The 22,445-nt window shown below is 41.0% G+C and overlaps 14 non-coding genes across 14 annotated transcripts; all 14 read right to left on the minus strand.

The window, feature by feature from the left end:
• Nucleotides 1-3,832: 3,832 nt before the first annotated feature.
• Nucleotides 3,833-3,904, minus strand: Trnal-caa (transfer RNA leucine (anticodon CAA)). The gene has a single exon. It is a non-coding gene; the product is annotated as a tRNA-Leu (tRNA).
• A 4,987-nt stretch (nt 3,905-8,891) lies between these two features.
• On the minus strand, nt 8,892-8,963 carry Trnav-cac (transfer RNA valine (anticodon CAC)). The gene has a single exon. It is a non-coding gene; the product is annotated as a tRNA-Val (tRNA).
• A 2,625-nt stretch (nt 8,964-11,588) lies between these two features.
• On the minus strand, nt 11,589-11,660 carry Trnav-cac (transfer RNA valine (anticodon CAC)). Its single transcript has one exon. It is a non-coding gene; the product is annotated as a tRNA-Val (tRNA).
• Nucleotides 11,661-12,599: 939 nt separating this feature from the next.
• Trnav-cac (transfer RNA valine (anticodon CAC)) lies at nt 12,600-12,671 on the minus strand. Its single transcript has one exon. It is a non-coding gene; the product is annotated as a tRNA-Val (tRNA).
• A 939-nt stretch (nt 12,672-13,610) lies between these two features.
• Nucleotides 13,611-13,682, minus strand: Trnav-cac (transfer RNA valine (anticodon CAC)). Its single transcript has one exon. It is a non-coding gene; the product is annotated as a tRNA-Val (tRNA).
• Nucleotides 13,683-15,295: 1,613 nt separating this feature from the next.
• Nucleotides 15,296-15,367, minus strand: Trnav-cac (transfer RNA valine (anticodon CAC)). Its single transcript has one exon. It is a non-coding gene; the product is annotated as a tRNA-Val (tRNA).
• Nucleotides 15,368-15,632: 265 nt separating this feature from the next.
• Trnav-cac (transfer RNA valine (anticodon CAC)) lies at nt 15,633-15,704 on the minus strand. The gene has a single exon. It is a non-coding gene; the product is annotated as a tRNA-Val (tRNA).
• Nucleotides 15,705-16,643: 939 nt separating this feature from the next.
• Trnav-cac (transfer RNA valine (anticodon CAC)) lies at nt 16,644-16,715 on the minus strand. Its single transcript has one exon. It is a non-coding gene; the product is annotated as a tRNA-Val (tRNA).
• A 265-nt stretch (nt 16,716-16,980) lies between these two features.
• Nucleotides 16,981-17,052, minus strand: Trnav-cac (transfer RNA valine (anticodon CAC)). The gene has a single exon. It is a non-coding gene; the product is annotated as a tRNA-Val (tRNA).
• A 2,287-nt stretch (nt 17,053-19,339) lies between these two features.
• On the minus strand, nt 19,340-19,411 carry Trnav-cac (transfer RNA valine (anticodon CAC)). The gene has a single exon. It is a non-coding gene; the product is annotated as a tRNA-Val (tRNA).
• Nucleotides 19,412-19,676: 265 nt separating this feature from the next.
• Nucleotides 19,677-19,748, minus strand: Trnav-cac (transfer RNA valine (anticodon CAC)). Its single transcript has one exon. It is a non-coding gene; the product is annotated as a tRNA-Val (tRNA).
• A 939-nt stretch (nt 19,749-20,687) lies between these two features.
• Nucleotides 20,688-20,759, minus strand: Trnav-cac (transfer RNA valine (anticodon CAC)). The gene has a single exon. It is a non-coding gene; the product is annotated as a tRNA-Val (tRNA).
• A 602-nt stretch (nt 20,760-21,361) lies between these two features.
• On the minus strand, nt 21,362-21,433 carry Trnav-cac (transfer RNA valine (anticodon CAC)). Its single transcript has one exon. It is a non-coding gene; the product is annotated as a tRNA-Val (tRNA).
• A 602-nt stretch (nt 21,434-22,035) lies between these two features.
• On the minus strand, nt 22,036-22,107 carry Trnav-cac (transfer RNA valine (anticodon CAC)). Its single transcript has one exon. It is a non-coding gene; the product is annotated as a tRNA-Val (tRNA).
• Between the last annotated feature and the right edge of the window lie 338 nt (nt 22,108-22,445).

Here is a 22,445-nt window from a genome sequence, read left to right on the forward strand (position 1 = left end):
CTAACACAAACACAAATATATCAATGTGTAGAATAAGTCTATTTTCAGGATGTTCTAATAGTGAAGCGTAGACAACATCCGAATGGTTTTATTTGCAAACTTGAAAACGAAGAAAAAGTTGTATTTAGCAGAGCGTGGTTTCGATCCACGGACCTCTGGGTTATGGGCCCAGCACGCTTCCACTGCGCCACTCTGCTCTCCCTTCACCTACCTTTTGCTACAACACATGTCTCTATCAATGACGATTGCATCAGAACAACGTCTGTTCATGTAGGATTTCAGCATTTATAATGAGAAGAAAATGCACAGGTCTGCATATGTTACATAGTGTTTCACTCTAACACAAACACAAATATATCAATGTGTAAAATAAGTGAATTTTCAGGATGTTCTAAAAGTGAAGCGTAGACAACAACTGAATGGTTCTATTTGCAAAATTCAAAACGAAGAAAAAGTTGTAGTTAGCAGAGCGTGGTTTCGATCCACGGACCTCTGGGTTATGGGCCCAGCACGCTTCCACTGCGCCACTCTGCTCTCCCTTCACCTACCTTTTGCTACAACACATGTCTCTATCAATGACGATTGCATCAGAACACCGTCTGTTCATGTAGGATTTGATCATTTATAATGAGAAGAAAATGCACAGGTCTGCATATGTTACATAGTGCTTCACTCTAACACCAACACAAATATATCAATGTGTAAAATAAGTGTATTTTCAGGATGTTCTAATATTGAAGCCTAGACAACATCCGAATGGTTTTATTTGCAAACGTGAAAACAAAGAAAATGTTGTAGTTAGCAGAGCGTGGTTTCGATCCACGGACCTCTGGGTTATGGGCCCAGCACGCTTCCACTGCGCCACTCTGCTCTCCCTTCACCTACCTTTTGCTACAACACATGTCTCTATCAATGACGATTGCATCAGAACAACGTCTGTTCATGTAGGATTTGATCATTTATAATGAGAAGAAAATGCACAGGTCTGCATATGTTACATAGTGCTTCACTCTAACACCAACACAAATATATCAATGTGTAAAATAAGTGTATTTTCAGGATGTTCTAATATTGAAGCCTAGACAACATCCGAATGGTTTTATTTGCAAACGTGAAAACAAAGAAAATGTTGTAGTTAGCAGAGCGTGGTTTCGATCCACGGACCTCTGGGTTATGGGCCCAGCACGCTTCCACTGCGCCACTCTGCTCTCCCTTCACCTACCTTTTGCTACAACACATGTCTCTATCAATGACGATTGCATCAGAACACCGTCTGTTCATGTAGGATTTCAGCATTTATAATGAGAAGAAAATGCACAGGTCTGCATATGTTACATAGTGCTTCGCTCTAACACAAACACAAATATATCAATGTGTAGAATAAGTGTATTTTCAGGATGTTCTAATAGTGAAGCGTAGACAACAACTGAATGGTTTTATTTGCAAACTTGAAAACGAAGAAAAAGTTGTATTTAGCAGAGCGTGGTTTCGATCCACGGACCTCTGGGTTATGGGCCCAGCACGCTTCCACTGCGCCACTCTGCTCTCCCTTCACCTACCTTTTGCTACAACACATGTCTCTATCAATGACGATTGCATCAGAACAACGTCTGTTCATGTAGGATTTCAGCATTTATAATGAGAAGAAAATGCACAGGTCTGCATATGTTACATAGTGTTTCACTCTAACACAAACACAAATATATCAATGTGTAAAATAAGTGAATTTTCAGGATGTTCTAAAAGTGAAGCGTAGACAACAACTGAATGGTTCTATTTGGAAACTTCAAAACGAAGAAAAAGTTGTAGTTAGCAGAGCGTGGTTTCGATCCACGGACCTCTGGGTTATGGGCCCAGCACGCTTCCACTGCGCCACTCTGCTCTCCCTTCACCTACCTTTTGCTACAACACATGTCTCTATCAATGACGATTGCATCAGAACACCGTCTGTTCATGTAGGATTTTATCATTTATAATGAGAAGAAAATGCACAGGTCTGCATATGTTACATAGTGCTTCACTCTAACACCAACACAAATATATCAATGTGTAAAATAAGTGTATTTTCAGGATGTTCTAATATTGAAGCCTAGACAACATCCGAATGGTTTTATTTGCAAACGTGAAAACAAAGAAAATGTTGTAGTTAGCAGAGCGTGGTTTCGATCCACGGACCTCTGGGTTATGGGCCCAGCACGCTTCCACTGCGCCACTCTGCTCTCCCTTCACCTACCTTTTGCTACAACACATGTCTCTATCAATGACGATTGCATCAGAACAACGTCTGTTCATGTAGGATTTCATCATTTATAATGAGAAGAAAATGCACAGGTCTGCATATGTTACATAGTGCTTCACTCTAACACCAACACAAATATATCAATGTGTAAAATAAGTGTATTTTCAGGATGTTCTAATATTGAAGCCTAGACAACATCCGAATGGTTTTATTTGCAAACGTGAAAACAAAGAAAATGTTGTAGTTAGCAGAGCGTGGTTTCGATCCACGGACCTCTGGGTTATGGGCCCAGCACGCTTCCACTGCGCCACTCTGCTCTCCCTTCACCTACCTTTTGCTACAACACATGTCTCTATCAATGACGATTGCATCAGAACACCGTCTGTTCATGTAGGATTTCAGCATTTATAATGAGAAGAAAATGCACAGGTCTGCATATGTTACATAGTGCTTCGCTCTAACACAAACACAAATATATCAATGTGTAGAATAAGTGTATTTTCAGGATGTTCTAATAGTGAAGCGTAGACAACAACTGAATGGTTTTATTTGCAAACTTGAAAACGAAGAAAAAGTTGTATTTAGCAGAGCGTGGTTTCGATCCACGGACCTCTGGGTTATGGGCCCAGCACGCTTCCACTGCGTCACTCTGCTCTCCCTTCACCTACCTTTTGCTACAACACATGTCTCTATCAATGACGATTGCATCAGAACAACGTCTGTTCATGTAGGATTTCAGCATTTATAATGAGAAGAAAATGCACAGGTCTGCATATGTTACATAGTGTTTCACTCTAACACAAACACAAATATATCAATGTGTAAAATAAGTGAATTTTCAGGATGTTCTAAAAGTGAAGCGTAGACAACAACTGAATGGTTCTATTTGCAAACTTCAAAACGAAGAAAAAGTTGTAGTTAGCAGAGCGTGGTTTCGATCCACGGACCTCTGGGTTATGGGCCCAGCACGCTTCCACTGCGCCACTCTGCTCTCCCTTCACCTACCTTTTGCTACAACACATGTCTCTATCAATGACGATTGCATCAGAACACCGTCTGTTCATGTAGGATTTTATCATTTATAATGAGAAGAAAATGCACAGGTCTGCATATGTTACATAGTGCTTCACTCTAACACCAACACAAATATATCAATGTGTAAAATAAGTGTATTTTCAGGATGTTCTAATATTGAAGCCTAGACAACATCCGAATGGTTTTATTTGCAAACGTGAAAACAAAGAAAATGTTGTAGTTAGCAGAGCGTGGTTTCGATCCACGGACCTCTGGGTTATGGGCCCAGCACGCTTCCACTGCGCCACTCTGCTCTCCCTTCACCTACCTTTTGCTACAACACATGTCTCTATCAATGACGATTGCATCAGAACAACGTCTGTTCATGTAGGATTTCAGCATTTATAATGAGAAGAAAATGCACAGGTCTGCATATGTTACATAGTGTTTCACTCTAACACAAACACAAATATATCAATGTGTAAAATAAGTGAATTTTCAGGATGTTCTAAAAGTGAAGCGTAGACAACAACTGAATGGTTCTATTTGCAAACTTCAAAACGAAGAAAAAGTTGTAGTTAGCAGAGCGTGGTTTCGATCCACGGACCTCTGGGTTTTGGGCCCAGCACGCTTCCACTGCGCCACTCTGCTCTCCCTTCACCTACCTTTTGCTACAACACATGTCTCTATCAATGACGATTGCATCAGAACACCGTCTGTTCATGTAGGATTTTATCATTTATAATGAGAAGAAAATGCACAGGTCTGCATATGTTACATAGTGCTTCACTCTAACACCAACACAAATATATCAATGTGTAAAATAAGTGTATTTTCAGGATGTTCTAATATTGAAGCCTAGACAACATCCGAATGGTTTTATTTGCAAACGTGAAAACAAAGAAAATGTTGTAGTTAGCAGAGCGTGGTTTCGATCCACGGACCTCTGGGTTATGGGCCCAGCACGCTTCCACTGCGCCACTCTGCTCTCCCTTCACCTACCTTTTGCTACAACACATGTCTCTATCAATGACGATTGCATCAGAACAACGTCTGTTCATGTAGGATTTGATCATTTATTACGAGAAGAAAATGCACAGGTCTGCATATGTTACATAGTGCTTCACTCTAACACCAACACAAATATATCAATGTGTAAAATAAGTGTATTTTCAGGATGTTCTAATATTGAAGCCTAGACAACATCCGAATGGTTTTATTTGCAAACGTGAAAACAAAGAAAATGTTGTAGTTAGCAGAGCGTGGTTTCGATCCACGGACCTCTGGGTTATGGGCCCAGCACGCTTCCACTGCGCCACTCTGCTCTCCCTTCACCTACCTTTTGCTACAACACATGTCTCTATCAATGACGATTGCATCAGAACAACGTCTGTTCATGTAGGATTTGATCATTTATAATGAGAAGAAAATGCACAGGTCTGCATATGTTACATAGTGCTTCACTCTAACACCAACACAAATATATCAATGTGTAAAATAAGTGTATTTTCAGGATGTTCTAATATTGAAGCCTAGACAACATCCGAATGGTTTTATTTGCAAACGTGAAAACAAAGAAAATGTTGTAGTTAGCAGAGCGTGGTTTCGATCCACGGACCTCTGGGTTATGGGCCCAGCACGCTTCCACTGCGCCACTCTGCTCTCCCTTCACCTACCTTTTGCTACAACACATGTCTCTATCAATGACGATTGCATCAGAACACCGTCTGTTCATGTAGGATTTCAGCATTTATAATGAGAAGAAAATGCACAGGTCTGCACATGTTACATAGTGCTTCACTCTAACACAAACACAAATATATCAATGTGTAAAATAAGTGAATTTTCAGGATGTTCTAATACTGAAGCGTAGACAACAACTGAATGGTTTTATTTGCAAACTTCAAAACGAAGAAAAAGTTGTAGTTAGCAGAGCGTGGTTTCGATCCACGGAGCTCTGGGTTATGGGCCCAGCACGCTTCCACTGCGCCACTCTGCTCTCCCTTCACCTACCTTTTGCTACAACACATGTCTCTATCAATGACGATTGCATCAGAACAACGTCTGTTCATGTAGGACTTGGATCATTTATAATGAGAAGAAAATGCACAGGTCTGCATATGTTACATAGTGCTTCACTCTAACACCAACACAAATATATCAATGTGTAAAATAAGTGTATTTTCAGGATGTTCTAATATTGAAGCCTAGACAACATCCGAATGGTTTTATTTGCAAACGTGAAAACAAAGAAAATGTTGTAGTTAGCAGAGCGTGGTTTCGATCCACGGACCTCTGGGTTATGGGCCCAGCACGCTTCCACTGCGCCACTCTGCTCTCCCTTCACCTACCTTTTGCTACAACACATGTCTCTATCAATGACGATTGCATCAGAACACCGTCTGTTCATGTAGGATTTCAGCATTTATAATGAGAAGAAAATGCACAGGTCTGCACATGTTACATAGTGCTTCACTCTAACACAAACACAAATATATCAATGTGTAAAATAAGTGAATTTTCAGGATGTTCTAATACTGAAGCGTAGACAACAACTGAATGGTTTTATTTGCAAACTTCAAAACGAAGAAAAAGTTGTAGTTAGCAGAGCGTGGTTTCGATCCACGGAGCTCTGGGTTATGGGCCCAGCACGCTTCCACTGCGCCACTCTGCTCTCCCTTCACCTACCTTTTGCTACAACACATGTCTCTATCAATGACGATTGCATCAGAACAACGTCTGTTCATGTAGGACTTGGATCATTTATAATGAGAAGAAAATGCACAGGTCTGCATATGTTACATAGTGCTTCGCTCTAACACAAACACAAATACATCAATGTGTAAAATAAGTGTATTTTCAGGATGTTCTAATAGTGAAGCCTAGACAACATCCGAATGGTTTTATTTGCAAACTTGAAAACGAAGAAAAAGTTGTAGTTAGCAGAGCGTGGTTTCGATCCACGGACCTCTGGGTTATGGGCCCAGCACGCTTCCACTGCGCCACTCTGCTCTCCCTTCACCTACCTTTTGCTACAACACATGTCTCTATCAATGACGATTGCATCAGAACACCGTCTGTTCATGTAGGATTTGATCATTTATAATGAGAAGAAAATGCACAGGTCTGCATATGTTACATAGTGCTTCACTCTAACACCAACACAAATATATCAATGTGTAAAATAAGTGTATTTTCAGGATGTTCTAATACTGAAGCCTAGACAACATCCGAATGGTTTTATTTGCAAACTTGGAAAAGAAGAAAAAGTTGTAGTTAGCAGAGCGTGGTTTCGATCCACGGACCTCTGGGTTATGGGCCCAGCATGCTTCCACTGCGCCACTCTGCTCTCCCTTCACATACCTTTTGCTACAACACATGTCTCTATCAATGACGATTGCATCAGAACACCGTCTGTTCATGTAGGATTGGATCATTTATAATGAGAAGAAAATGCACAGGTCTGCATATGTTACATAGTGCTTCACTCTAACACCAACACAAATATATCAATGTGTAAAATAAGTGTATTTTCAGGATGTTCTAATATTGAAGCCTAGACAACATCCGAATGGTTTTATTTGCAAACGTGAAAACGAAGAAAAAGTTGTAGTTAGCAGAGCGTGGTTTCGATCCACGGAGCTCTGGGTTATGGGCCCAGCACGCTTCCACTGCGCCACTCTGCTCTCCCTTCACCTACCTTTTGCTACAACACATGTCTCTATCAATGACGATTGCATCAGAACAACGTCTGTTCATGTAGGACTTGGATCATTTATAATGAGAAGAAAATGCACAGGTCTGCATATGTTACATAGTGCTTCGCTCTAACACAAACACAAATACATCAATGTGTAAAATAAGTGTATTTTCAGGATGTTCTAATAGTGAAGCCTAGACAACATCCGAATGGTTTTATTTGCAAACTTGAAAACGAAGAAAAAGTTGTAGTTAGCAGAGCGTGGTTTCGATCCACGGACCTCTGGGTTATGGGCCCAGCACGCTTCCACTGCGCCACTCTGCTCTCCCTTCACCTACCTTTTGCTACAACACATGTCTCTATCAATGACGATTGCATCAGAACACCGTCTGTTCATGTAGGATTTGATCATTTATAATGAGAAGAAAATGCACAGGTCTGCATATGTTACATAGTGCTTCACTCTAACACCAACACAAATATATCAATGTGTAAAATAAGTGTATTTTCAGGATGTTCTAATACTGAAGCCTAGACAACATCCGAATGGTTTTATTTGCAAACTTGGAAAAGAAGAAAAAGTTGTAGTTAGCAGAGCGTGGTTTCGATCCACGGACCTCTGGGTTATGGGCCCAGCATGCTTCCACTGCGCCACTCTGCTCTCCCTTCACATACCTTTTGCTACAACACATGTCTCTATCAATGACGATTGCATCAGAACACCGTCTGTTCATGTAGGATTGGATCATTTATAATGAGAAGAAAATGCACAGGTCTGCATATGTTACATAGTGCTTCACTCTAACACCAACACAAATATATCAATGTGTAAAATAAGTGTATTTTCAGGATGTTCTAATATTGAAGCCTAGACAACATCCGAATGGTTTTATTTGCAAACGTGAAAACAAAGAAAATGTTGTAGTTAGCAGAGCGTGGTTTCGATCCACGGACCTCTGGGTTATGGGCCCAGCACGCTTCCACTGCGCCACTCTGCTCTCCCTTCACCTACCTTTTGCTACAACACATGTCTCTATCAATGACGATTGCATCAGAACACCGTCTGTTCATGTAGGACTTGGATCATTTATAATGAGAAGAAAATGCACAGGTCTGCATATGTTACATAGTGCTTCGCTCTAACACAAACACAAATATATCAATGTGTAAAATAAGTGTATTTTCAGGATGTTCTAATACTGAAGCCTAGACAACATCCGAATGGTTTTATTTGCAAACTTGGAAAAGAAGAAAAAGTTGTAGTTAGCAGAGCGTGGTTTCGATCCACGGACCTCTGGGTTATGGGCCCAGCATGCTTCCACTGCGCCACTCTGCTCTCCCTTCACCTACCTTTTGCTACAACACATGTCTCTATCAATGACGATTGCATCAGAACACCGTCTGTTCATGTAGGATTGGATCATTTATAATGAGAAGAAAATGCACAGGTCTGCATATGTTACATAGTGCTTCACTCTAACACCAACACAAATATATCAATGTGTAAAATAAGTGTATTTTCAGGATGTTCTAATATTGAAGCCTAGACAACATCCAAATTGTTTTATTTGCAAACGTGAAAACAAAGAAAATGTTGTAGTTAGCAGAGCGTGGTTTCGATCCACGGACCTCTGGGTTATGGGCCCAGCACGCTTCCACTGCGCCACTCTGCTCTCCCTTCACCTACCTTTTGCTACAACACATGTCTCTATCAATGACGATTGCATCAGAACACCGTCTGTTCATGTAGGATTTCAGCATTTATAATGAGAAGAAAATGCACAGGTCTGCACATGTTACATAGTGCTTCACTCTAACACAAACACAAATATATCAATGTGTAAAATAAGTGTATTTTCAGGATGTTCTAATATTGAAGCCTAGACAACATCCGAATGGTTTTATTTGCAAACGTGAAAACAAAGAAAATGTTGTAGTTAGCAGAGCGTGGTTTCGATCCACGGACCTCTGGGTTGTGGGCCCAGCACGCTTCCACTGCGCCACTCTGCTCTCCCTTCACCTACCTTTTGCTACAACACATGTCTCTATCAATGACGATTGCATCAGAACACCGTCTGTTCATGTAGGATTTCAGCATTTATAATGAGAAGAAAATGCACAGGTCTGCACATGTTACATAGTGCTTCACTCTAACACAAACACAAATATATCAATGTGTAAAATAAGTGAATTTTCAGGATGTTCTAATAGTGAAGCCTAGACAACAACTGAATGGTTTTATTTCCAAACTTCAAAACGAAGAAAAAGTTGTAGTTAGCAGAGCGTGGTTTCGATCCACGGAGCTCTGGGTTATGGGCCCAGCACGCTTCCACTGCGCCACTCTGCTCTCCCTTCACCTACCTTTTGCTACAACACATGTCTCTATCAATGACGATTGCATCAGAACAACGTCTGTTCATGTAGGATTTCAGCATTTATAATGAGAAGAAAATGCACAGGTCTGCATATGTTACATAGTGCTTCGCTCTAACACCAACACAAATATATCAATGTATAAAATAAGTGTATTTTCAGGATGTTCTAATATTGAAGCCTAGACAACATCCGAATGGTTTTATTTGCAAACGTGAAAACAAAGAAAATGTTGTAGTTAGCAGAGCGTGGTTTCGATCCACGGACCTCTGGGTTATGGGCCCAGCACGCTTCCACTGCGCCACTCTGCTCTCCCTTCACCTACCTTTTGCTACAACACATGTCTCTATCAATGACGATTGCATCAGAACACCGTCTGTTCATGTAGGATTTCAGCATTTATAATGAGAAGAAAATGCACAGGTCTGCACATGTTACATAGTGCTTTACTCTAAGACAAACACAAATATATCAATGTGTAAAATAAGTGTATTTTCAGGATGTTCTAATATTGAAGCCTAGACAACATCCGAATGGTTTTATTTGCAAACGTGAAAACAAAGAAAATGTTGTAGTTAGCAGAGCGTGGTTTCGATCCACGGACCTCTGGGTTATGGGCCCAGCACGCTTCCACTGCGCCACTCTGCTCTCCCTTCACCTACCTTTTGCTACAACACATGTCTCTATCAATGACGATTGCATCAGAACACCGTCTGTTCATGTAGGATTTCAGCATTTATAATGAGAAGAAAATGCACAGGTCTGCACATGTTACATAGTGCTTCACTCTAACACAAACACAAATATATCAATGTGTAAAATAAGTGAATTTTCAGGATGTTCTAATAGTGAAGCGTAGACAACAACTGAATGGTTTTATTTGCAAACTTCAAAACGAAGAAAAAGTTGTAGTTAGCAGAGCGTGGTTTCGATCCAGGGACCTCTGGGTTATGGGCCCAGCACGCTTCCACTGCGCCACTCTGCTCTCCCTTCACCTACCTTTTGCTACAACACATGTCTCTATCAATGACGATTGCATCAGAACAACGTCTGTTCATGTAGGATTTCAGCATTTATAATGAGAAGAAAATGCACAGGTCTGCATATGTTACATAGTGCTTCGCTCTAACACCAACACAAATACATCAATGTATAAAATAAGTGTATTTTCAGGATGTTCTAATAGTGAAACCTTAACAACATCCGAATGGTTTTATTTGCAAACGTGAAAACAAAGAAAATGTTGTAGTTAGCAGAGCGTGGTTTCGATCCACGGACCTCTGGGTTATGGGCCCAGCACGCTTCCACTGCGCCACTCTGCTCTCCCTTCACCTACCTTTTGCTACAACACATGTCTCTATCAATGACGATTGCATCAGAACACCGTCTGTTCATGTAGGACTTGGATCATTTATAATGAGAAGAAAATGCACAGGTCTGCATATGTTACATAGTGCTTCGCTCTAACACAAACACAAATATATCAATGTGTAAAATAAGTGTATTTTCAGGATGTTCTAATAGTGAAGCCTAGACAACATCCGAATGGTTTTATTTGCAAACTTGAAAACGAAGAAAAAGTTGTAGTTAGCAGAGCGTGGTTTCGATCCACGGACCTCTGGGTTATGGGCCCAGCACGCTTCCACTGCGCCACTCTGCTCTCCCTTCACCTACCTTTTGCTACAACACATGTCTCTATCAATGACGATTGCATCAGAACACCGTCTGTTCATGTAGGATTTCATCATTTATAATGAGAAGAAAATGCACAGGTCTGCATATGTTACATAGTGCTTCACTCTAACACAAACACAAATATATCAATGTGTAAAATAAGTGTATTTTCAGGATGTTCTAACAGTAAAGCCTAGACAACATCGGATTGGTTTTATTTGCAAACTTGAAAACGAAGAAAAAGTTGCATTTAGCAGAGCGTGGTTTCGATCCACGGACCTCTGGGTTATGGGCCCAGCACGCTTCCACTGCGCCACTCTGCTCTCCCTTCACCTACCTTTTGCTACAACACATGTCTCTATCAATGACGATTGCATCAGAACACCGTCTGTTCATGTAGGATTGGATCATTTATAATGAGAAGAAAATGCACAGGTCTGCATATGGTACATAGTGCTTCGCTCTAACACAAACACAAATATATCAATGTGTAAAATAAGTGTATTTTCAGGATGTTCTAACAGTGAAGCCTAGACAACATCCGAATGGTTTTATTTGCAAACTTGAAAAAGAAGAAAAAGTTGTTGTTAGCAGAGCGTGGTTTCGATCCACGGACCTCTGGGTTGTGGGCCCAGCACGCTTCCACTGCGCCACTCTGCTCTCCCTTCACCTACCTTTTGCTACAACACATGTCTCTATCAATGACGATTGCATCAGAACACCGTCTGTTCATGTAGGATTGGATCATTTATAATGAGAAGAAAATGCACAGGTCTGCATATGTTACATAGTGCTTCGCTCTAACACAAACACAAATATATCAATGTGTAAAATAAGTGTATTTTCAGGATGTTCTAATAGTGAAGCCTAGACAACATCCGAATGGTTTTATTTGCAAACTTGAAAACGAAGAAAAAGTTGCATTTAGCAGAGCGTGGTTTCGATCCACGGACCTCTGGGTTATGGGCCCAGCACGCTTCCACTGCGCCACTCTGCTCTCCCTTCACCTACCTTTTGCTACAACACATGTCTCTATCAATGACGATTGCATCAGAACACCGTCTGTTCATGTAGGATTTCATCATTTATAATGAGAAGAAAATGCACAGGTCTGCATATGTTACATAGTGCTTCACTCTAACACAAACACAAATATATCAATGTGTAAAATAAGTGTATTTTCAGGATGTTCTAACAGTAAAGCCTAGACAACATCGGATTGGTTTTATTTGCAAACTTGAAAACGAAGAAAAAGTTGCATTTAGCAGAGCGTGGTTTCGATCCACGGACCTCTGGGTTATGGGCCCAGCACGCTTCCACTGCGCCACTCTGCTCTCCCTTCACCTACCTTTTGCTACAACACATGTCTCTATCAATGACGATTGCATCAGAACACCGTCTGTTCATGTAGGATTGGATCATTTATAATGAGAAGAAAATGCACAGGTCTGCATATGGTACATAGTGCTTCGCTCTAACACAAACACAAATATATCAATGTGTAAAATAAGTGTATTTTCAGGATGTTCTAACAGTGAAGCCTAGACAACATCCGAATGGTTTTATTTGCAAACTTGAAAAAGAAGAAAAAGTTGTTGTTAGCAGAGCGTGGTTTCGATCCACGGACCTCTGGGTTGTGGGCCCAGCACGCTTCCACTGCGCCACTCTGCTCTCCCTTCACCTACCTTTTGCTACAACACATGTCTCTATCAATGACGATTGCATCAGAACACCGTCTCTTCATGTAGGATTGGATCATTTATAATGAGAAGAAAATGCACAGGTCTGCATATGTTACATAGTGCTTCGCTCTAACACAAACACAAATATATCAATGTGTAAAATAAGTGTATTTTCAGGATGTTCTAGTACTGAAGCCTAGACAACATCCGAATGATTTTATTTGCAAACTTGGAAAAGAAGAAAAAGTTGTTGTTAGCAGAGCGTGGTTTCGATCCACGGACCTCTGGGTTATGGGCCCAGCACGCTTCCACTGCGCCACTCTGCTCTCCCTTCACCTACGTTTTGCTACAACACATGTCTCTATCAATGACGATTGCATCAGAACACCGTCTGTTCATGTAGGATTGGATCATTTATAATGAGAAGAAAATGCACAGGTCTGCATATGTTACATAGTGCTTCGCTCTAACACAAACTCAAATATATCAATGTGTAAAATAAGTGTATTTTCAGGATGTTCTAACAGTGAAGCCTAGACAACATCGGATTGGTTTTATTTGCAAACTTGGAAACGAAGAAAAAGTTGCATTTAGCAGAGCGTGGTTTCGATCCACGGACCTCTGGGTTATGGGCCCAGCACGCTTCCACTGCGCCACTCTGCTCTCCCTTCACCTACCTTTTGCTACAACACATGTCTCTATCAATGACGATTGCATCAGAACACCGTCTCTTCATGTAGGATTTCATCATTTATAATGAGAAGAAAATGCACAGGTCTGCATATGTTAGATAGTGCTTGACTCTAACACAAACACAAATATATCAATGTGTAAAATAAGTGTATTTTCAGGATGTTCTAATAGTGAAGCCTAGACAACATGCGAATGGTTTTATTTGCAAACTTGAAAAAGAAGAAAAAGTTCTTGTTAGCAGAGTGTGGTTTCGATCCACGGACCTCTGGGTTGTGGGCCCAGCACGCTTCCACTGCGCCACTCTGCTCTCCCTTCACCTACCTTTTGCTACAACACATGTCTCTATCAATGACGATTGCATCAGAACACCGTCTCTTCATGTAGGATTGGATCATTTATAATGAGAAGAAAATGCACAGGTCTGCATATGTTACATAGTGCTTCGCTCTAACACAAACACAAATATATCAATGTGTAAAATAAGTGTATTTTCAGGATGTTCTAAAACTGAAGCCTAGACAACATCCGAATGATTTTATTTGCAAACTTGGAAAAGAAGAAAAAGTTGTTGTTAGCAGAGCGTGGTTTCGATCCAGGGACCTCTGGGTTATGGGCCCAGCACGCTTCCACTGCGCCACTCTGCTCTCCCTTCACCTACCTTTTGCTACAACACATGTCTCTATCAATGACGATTGCATCAGAACACCGTCTGTTCATGTAGGATTTCATCATTTATAATGAGAAGAAAATGCACAGGTCTGCATATGTTACATAGTGCTTCGCTCTAACACAAACACAAATATATCAATGTGTAAAATAAGTGTATTTTCAGGATGTTCTAATACTGAAGCCTAGGCAACATCCGAATGATTTTATTTGCAAACTTGGAAAAGAAGAAAAAGTTGTAGTTAGCAGAGCGTGGTTTCGATCCACGGACCTCTGGGTTATGGGCCCAGCACGCTTCCACTGCGCCACTCTGCTCTCCCTTCACCTACCTTTTGCTACAACACATGTCTCTATCAATGACGATTGCATCAGAACACCGTCTGTTCATGTAGGATTGGATCATTTATAATGAGAAGAAAATGCACAGGTCTGCATATGTTACATAGTGCTTCGCTCTAACACAAACACAAATATATCAATGTGTAAAATAAGTGTATTTTCAGGATGTTCTAACAGTAAAGCCTAGACAACATCGGATTGGTTTTATTTGCAAACTTGAAAACGAAGAAAAAGTTGCATTTAGCAGAGCGTGGTTTCGATCCACGGACCTCTGGGTTATGGGCCCAGCACGCTTCCACTGCGCCACTCTGCTCTCCCTTCACCTACCTTTTGCTACAACACATGTCTCTATCAATGACGATTGCATCAGAACACCGTCTCTTCATGTAGGATTGGATCATTTATAATGAGAAGAAAATGCACAGGTCTGCATATGTTACATAGTGCTTCGCTCTAACACAAACTCAAATATATCAATGTGTAAAATAAGTGTATTTTCAGGATGTTCTAAAACTGAAGCCTAGACAACATCCGAATGATTTTATTTGCAAACTTGGAAAAGAAGAAAAAGTTGTAGTTAGCAGAGCGTGGTTTCGATCCACGGACCTCTGGGTTATGGGCCCAGCACGCTTCCACTGCGCCACTCTGCTCTCCCTTCACCTACCTTTTGCTACAACACATGTCTCTATCAATGACGATTGCATCAGAACACCGTCTCTTCATGTAGGATTGGATCATTTATAATGAGAAGAAAATGCACAGGTCTGCATATGGTACATAGTGCTTCGCTCTAACACAAACACAAATATATCAATGTGTAAAATAAGTGTATTTTCAGGATGTTCTAACAGTGAAGCCTAGAAAACATCCGAATGGTTTTATTTGCAAACTTGAAAAAGAAGAAAAAATTGTTGTTAGCAGAGCGTGGTTTCGATCCACGGACCTCTGGGTTGTGGGCCCAGCACGCTTCCACTGCGCCACTCTGCTCTCCCTTCACCTACCTTTTGCTACAACACATGTCTCTATCAATGACGATTGCATCAGAACACCGTCTGTTCATGTAGGATTGGATCATTTATAATGAGAAGAAAATGCACAGGTCTGCATATGTTACATAGTGCTTCGCTCTAACACAAACACAAATATATCAATGTGTAAAATAAGTGTATTTTCAGGATGTTCTAATAGTGAAGCCTAGAAAATATGCGAATGGTTTTATTTGCAAACTTGAAAACGAAGAAAAAGTTCTTGTTAGCAGAGCGTGGTTTCGATCCACGGACCTCTGGGTTGTGGGCCCAGCACGCTTCCACTGCGCCACTCTGCTCTCCCTTCACCTACCTTTTGCTACAACACATGTCTCTATCAATGACGATTGCATCAGAACACCGTCTGTTCATGTAGGATTGGATCATTTATAATGAGAAGAAAATGCACAGGTCTGCATATGTTACATAGTGCTTCGCTCTAACACAAACACAAATATATCAATGTGTAAAATAAGTGTATTTTCAGGATGTTCTAACAGTAAAGCCTAGACAACATCGGATTGGTTTTATTTGCAAACTTGAAAACGAAGAAAAAGTTGCATTTAGCAGAGCGTGGTTTCGATCCACGGACCTCTGGGTTATGGGCCCAGCACGCTTCCACTGCGCCACTCTGCTCTCCCTTCACCTACCTTTTGCTACAACACATGTCTCTATCAATGACGATTGCATCAGAACACCGTCTCTTCATGTAGGATTGGATCATTTATAATGAGAAGAAAATGCACAGGTCTGCATATGTTACATAGTGCTTCGCTCTAACACAAACTCAAATATATCAATGTGTAAAATAAGTGTATTTTCAGGATGTTCTAAAACTGAAGCCTAGACAACATCCGAATGATTTTATTTGCAAACTTGGAAAAGAAGAAAAAGTTGTAGTTAGCAGAGCGTGGTTTCGATCCACGGACCTCTGGGTTATGGGCCCAGCACGCTTCCACTGCGCCACTCTGCTCTCCCTTCACCTACCTTTTGCTACAACACATGTCTCTATCAATGACGATTGCATCAGAACACCGTCTCTTCATGTAGGATTGGATCATTTATAATGAGAAGAAAATGCACAGGTCTGCATATGGTACATAGTGCTTCGCTCTAACACAAACACAAATATATCAATGTGTAAAATAAGTGTATTTTCAGGATGTTCTAACAGTGAAGCCTAGAAAACATCCGAATGGTTTTATTTGCAAACTTGAAAAAGAAGAAAAAGTTGTTGTTAGCAGAGCGTGGTTTCGATCCACGGACCTCTGGGTTGTGGGCCCAGCACGCTTCCACTGCGCCACTCTGCTCTCCCTTCACCTACCTTTTGCTACAACACATGTCTCTATCAATGACGATTGCATCAGAACACCGTCTGTTCATGTAGGATTGGATCATTTATAATGAGAAGAAAATGCACAGGTCTGCATATGTTACATAGTGCTTCGCTCTAACACAAACACAAATATATCAATGTGTAAAATAAGTGTATTTTCAGGATGTTCTAATAGTGAAGCCTAGAAAATATGCGAATGGTTTTATTTGCAAACTTGAAAACGAAGAAAAAGTTCTTGTTAGCAGAGCGTGGTTTCGATCCACGGACCTCTGGGTTGTGGGCCCAGCACGCTTCCACTGCGCCACTCTGCTCTCCCTTCACCTACCTTTTGCTACAACACATGTCTCTATCAATGACGATTGCATCAGAACACCGTCTGTTCATGTAGGATTGGATCATTTATAATGAGAAGAAAATGCACAGGTCTGCATATGTTACATAGTGCTTCGCTCTAACACAAACTCAAATATATCAATGTGTAAAATAAGTGTATTTTCAGGATGTTCTAAAACTGAAGCCTAGACAACATCCGAATGATTTTATTTGCAAACTTGGAAAAGAAGAAAAAGTTGTAGTTAGCAGAGCGTGGTTTCGATCCACGGACCTCTGGGTTATGGGCCCAGCACGCTTCCACTGCGCCACTCTGCTCTCCCTTCACCTACCTTTTGCTACAACACATGTCTCTATCAATGACGATTGCATCAGAACACCGTCTGTTCATGTAGGATTGGATCATTTATAATGAGAAGAAAATGCACAGGTCTGCATATGTTACATAGTGCTTTGCTCTAACACAAACTCAAATATATCAATGTGTAAAATAAGTGTATTTTCAGGATGTTCCAACAGTAAAGCCTAGACAACATCGGATTGGTTTTATTTGCAAACTTGAAAACGAAGAAAAAGTTAGATTTAGCAGAGCGTGGTTTCGATCCACGGACCTCTGGGTTATGGGCCCAGCACGCTTCCACTGCGCCACTCTGCTCTCCCTTCACCTACCTTTTGCTACAACACATGTCTCTATCAATGACGATTGCATCAGAACACCGTCTGTTCATGTAGGATTGGATCATTTATAATGAGAAGAAAATGCACAGGTCTGCATATGGTACATAGTGCTTCGCTCTAACACAAACACAAATATATCAATGTGTAAAATAAGTGTATTTTCAGGATGTTCTAACAGTGAAGCCTAGACAACATCCGAATGGTTTTATTTGCAAACTTGAAAAAGAAGAAAAAGTTGTTGTTAGCAGAGCGTGGTTTCGATCCAGGGACCTCTGGGTTATGGGCCCAGCACGCTTCCACTGCGCCACTCTGCTCTCCCTTCACCTACCTTTTGCTACAACACATGTCTCTATCAATGACGATTGCATCAGAACACCGTCTGTTCATGTAGGATTGGATCATTTATAATGAGAAGAAAATGCACAGGTCTGCATATGTTACATAGTGCTTCGCTCTAACACAAACACAAATATATCAATGTGTAAAATAAGTGTATTTTCAGGATGTTCTAATACTGAAGCCTAGGCAACATCCGAATGATTTTATTTGCAAACTTGGAAAAGAAGAAAAAGTTGTAGTTAGCAGAGCGTGGTTTCGATCCACGGACCTCTGGGTTATGGGCCCAGCACGCTTCCACTGCGCCACTCTGCTCTCCCTTCACCTACCTTTTGCTACAACACATGTCTCTATCAATGACGATTGCATCAGAACACCGTCTGTTCATGTAGGATTGGATCATTTATAATGAGAAGAAAATGCACAGGTCTGCATATGTTACATAGTGCTTCGCTCTAACACAAACACAAATATATCAATGTGTAAAATAAGTGTATTTTCAGGATGTTCTAACAGTAAAGCCTAGACAACATCGGATTGGTTTTATTTGCAAACTTGAAAACGAAGAAAAAGTTGCATTTAGCAGAGCGTGGTTTCGATCCACGGACCTCTGGGTTATGGGCCCAGCACGCTTCCACTGCGCCACTCTGCTCTCCCTTCACCTACCTTTTGCTACAACACATGTCTCTATCAATGACGATTGCATCAGAACACCGTCTGTTCATGTAGGATTGGATCATTTATAATGAGAAGAAAATGCACAGGTCTGCATATGTTACATAGTGCTTCGCTCTAACACAAACTCAAATATATCAATGTGTAAAATAAGTGTATTTTCAGGATGTTCTAAAACTGAAGCCTAGACAACATCCGAATGATTTTATTTGCAAACTTGGAAAAGAAGAAAAAGTTGTAGTTAGCAGAGCGTGGTTTCGATCCACGGACCTCTGGGTTATGGGCCCAGCACGCTTCCACTGCGCCACTCTGCTCTCCCTTCACCTACCTTTTGCTACAACACATGTCTCTATCAATGACGATTGCATCAGAACACCGTCTGTTCATGTAGGATTGGATCATTTATAATGAGAAGAAAATGCACAGGTCTGCATATGGTACATAGTGCTTCGCTCTAACACAAACACAAATATATCAATGTGTAAAATAAGTGTATTTTCAGGATGTTCTAACAGTGAAGCCTAGACAACATCCGAATGGTTTTATTTGCAAACTTGAAAAAGAAGAAAAAGTTGTTGTTAGCAGAGCGTGGTTTCGATCCACGGACCTCTGGGTTGTGGGCCCAGCACGCTTCCACTGCGCCACTCTGCTCTCCCTTCACCTACCTTTTGCTACAACACATGTCTCTATCAATGACGATTGCATCAGAACACCGTCTGTTCATGTAGGATTGGATCATTTATAATGAGAAGAAAATGCACAGGTCTGCATATGTTACATAGTGCTTCGCTCTAACACAAACACAAATATATCAATGTGTAAAATAAGTGTATTTTCAGGATGTTCTAATAGTGAAGCCTAGAAAATATGCGAATGGTTTTATTTGCAAACTTGAAAACGAAGAAAAAGTTCTTGTTAGCAGAGCGTGGTTTCGATCCACGGACCTCTGGGTTGTGGGCCCAGCACGCTTCCACTGCGCCACTCTGCTCTCCCTTCACCTACCTTTTGCTACAACACATGTCTCTATCAATGACGATTGCATCAGAACACCGTCTGTTCATGTAGGATTGGATCATTTATAATGAGAAGAAAATGCACAGGTCTGCATATGTTACATAGTGCTTCGCTCTAACACAAACTCAAATATATCAATGTGTAAAATAAGTGTATTTTCAGGATGTTCTAAAACTGAAGCCTAGACAACATCCGAATGATTTTATTTGCAAACTTGGAAAAGAAGAAAAAGTTGTAGTTAGCAGAGCGTGGTTTCGATCCACGGACCTCTGGGTTATGGGCCCAGCACGCTTCCACTGCGCCACTCTGCTCTCCCTTCACCTACCTTTTGCTACAACACATGTCTCTATCAATGACGATTGCATCAGAACACCGTCTGTTCATGTAGGATTGGATCATTTATAATGAGAAGAAAATGCACAGGTCTGCATATGTTACATAGTGCTTCGCTCTAACACAAACTCAAATATATCAATGTGTAAAATAAGTGTATTTTCAGGATGTTCCAACAGTAAAGCCTAGACAACATCGGATTGGTTTTATTTGCAAACTTGAAAACGAAGAAAAAGTTGTATTTAGCAGAGCGTGGTTTCGATCCACGGACCTCTGGGTTATGGGCCCAGCACGCTTCCACTGCGCCACTCTGCTCTCCCTTCACCTACCTTTTGCTACAACACATGTCTCTATCAATGACGATTGCATCAGAACACCGTCTGTTCATGTAGGATTGGATCATTTATAATGAGAAGAAAATGCACAGGTCTGCATATGGTACATAGTGCTTCGCTCTAACACAAACACAAATATATCAATGTGTAAAATAAGTGTATTTTCAGGATGTTCTAACAGTGAAGCCTAGACAACATCCGAATGGTTTTATTTGCAAACTTGAAAAAGAAGAAAAAGTTGTTGTTAGCAGAGCGTGGTTTCGATCCACGGACCTCTGGGTTGTGGGCCCAGCACGCTTCCACTGCGCCACTCTGCTCTCCCTTCACCTACCTTTTGCTACAACACATGTCTCTATCAATGACGATTGCATCAGAACACCGTCTGTTCATGTAGGATTGGATCATTTATAATGAGAAGAAAATGCACAGGTCTGCATATGTTACATAGTGCTTTGCTCTAACACAAACTCAAATATATCAATGTGTAAAATAAGTGTATTTTCAGGATGTTCTAACAGTGAAGCCTGGACAACATCGGATTGGTTTTATTTGCAAACTTGAAAACGAAGAAAAAGTTGCATTTAGCAGAGCGTGGTTTCGATCCACGGACCTCTGGGTTATGGGCCCAGCACGCTTCCACTGCGCCACTCTGCTCTCCCTTCACCTACCTTTTGCTACAACACATGTCTCTATCAATGACGATTGCATCAGAACACCGTCTGTTCATGTAGGATTGGATCATTTATAATGAGAAGAAAATGCACAGGTCTGCATATGTTACATAGTGCTTGGCTCTAACACAAACACAAATATATCAATGTGTAAAATAAGTGTATTTTCAGGATGTTCTAATACTGAAGCCTAGACAACATCCGAATGATTTTATATGCAAACTTGGAAAAGAAGAAAAAGTTGTTGTTAGCAGAGAGTGGTTTCGATCCACGGACCTCTGGGTTGTGGGCCCAGCACGCTTCCACTGCGCCACTCTGCTCTCCCTTCACCTACCTTTTGCTACAACACATGTCTCTATCAATGACGATTGCATCAGAACACCGTCTGTTCATGTAGGATTGGATCATTTATAATGAGAAGAAAATGCACAGGTCTGCATATGTTACATAGTGCTTCGCTCCAACACAAACACAAATATATCAATGTGTAAAATAAGTGTATTTTCAGGATGTTCTAACAGTAAAGCCTAGACAACATCCGAATGATTTTATTTGCAAACTTGGAAAAGAAGAAAAAGTTGTAGTTAGCAGAGCGTGGTTTCGATCCACGGACCTCTGGGTTATGGGCCCAGCACGCTTCCACTGCGCCACTCTGCTCTCCCTTCACCTACCTTTTGCTACAACACATGTCTCTATCAATGACGATTGCATCAGAACACCGTCTCTTCATGTAGGATTGGATCATTTATAATGAGAAGAAGATGCACAGGTCTGCATATGGTACATAGTGCTTGACTCTAACACAAACACAAATATATCAATGTGTAAAATAAGTGTATTTTCAGGATGTTCTAATAGTGAAGCCTAGACAACATGCGAATGGTTTTATTTGCAAACTTGAAAAAGAAGAAAAAGTTGTTGTTAGCAGAGCGTGGTTTCGATCCACGGACCTCTGGGTTGTGGGCCCAGCACGCTTCCACTGCGCCACTCTGCTCTCCCTTCACCTACCTTTTGCTACAACACATGTCTCTATCAATGACGATTGCATCAGAACACCGTCTCTTCATGTAGGATTGGATCATTTATAATGAGAAGAAAATGCACAGGTCGGCATATGTTAGATAGTGCTTCGCTCTAACACAAACTCAAATATATCAATGTGTAAAATAAGTGTATTTTCAGGATGTTCTAAAACTGAAGCCTAGACAACATCCGAATGATTTTATTTGCAAACTTGGAAAAGAAGAAAAAGTTGTAGTTAGCAGAGCGTGGTTTCGATCCACGGACCTCTGGGTTATGGGCCCAGCACGCTTCCACTGCGCCACTCTGCTC

The sequence above is a fragment of the Haliotis asinina genome, chromosome 2, assembly GCF_037392515.1.
Source record: "Haliotis asinina isolate JCU_RB_2024 chromosome 2, JCU_Hal_asi_v2, whole genome shotgun sequence".
Taxonomy (NCBI): Eukaryota; Metazoa; Mollusca; class Gastropoda; order Lepetellida; family Haliotidae; genus Haliotis; species Haliotis asinina.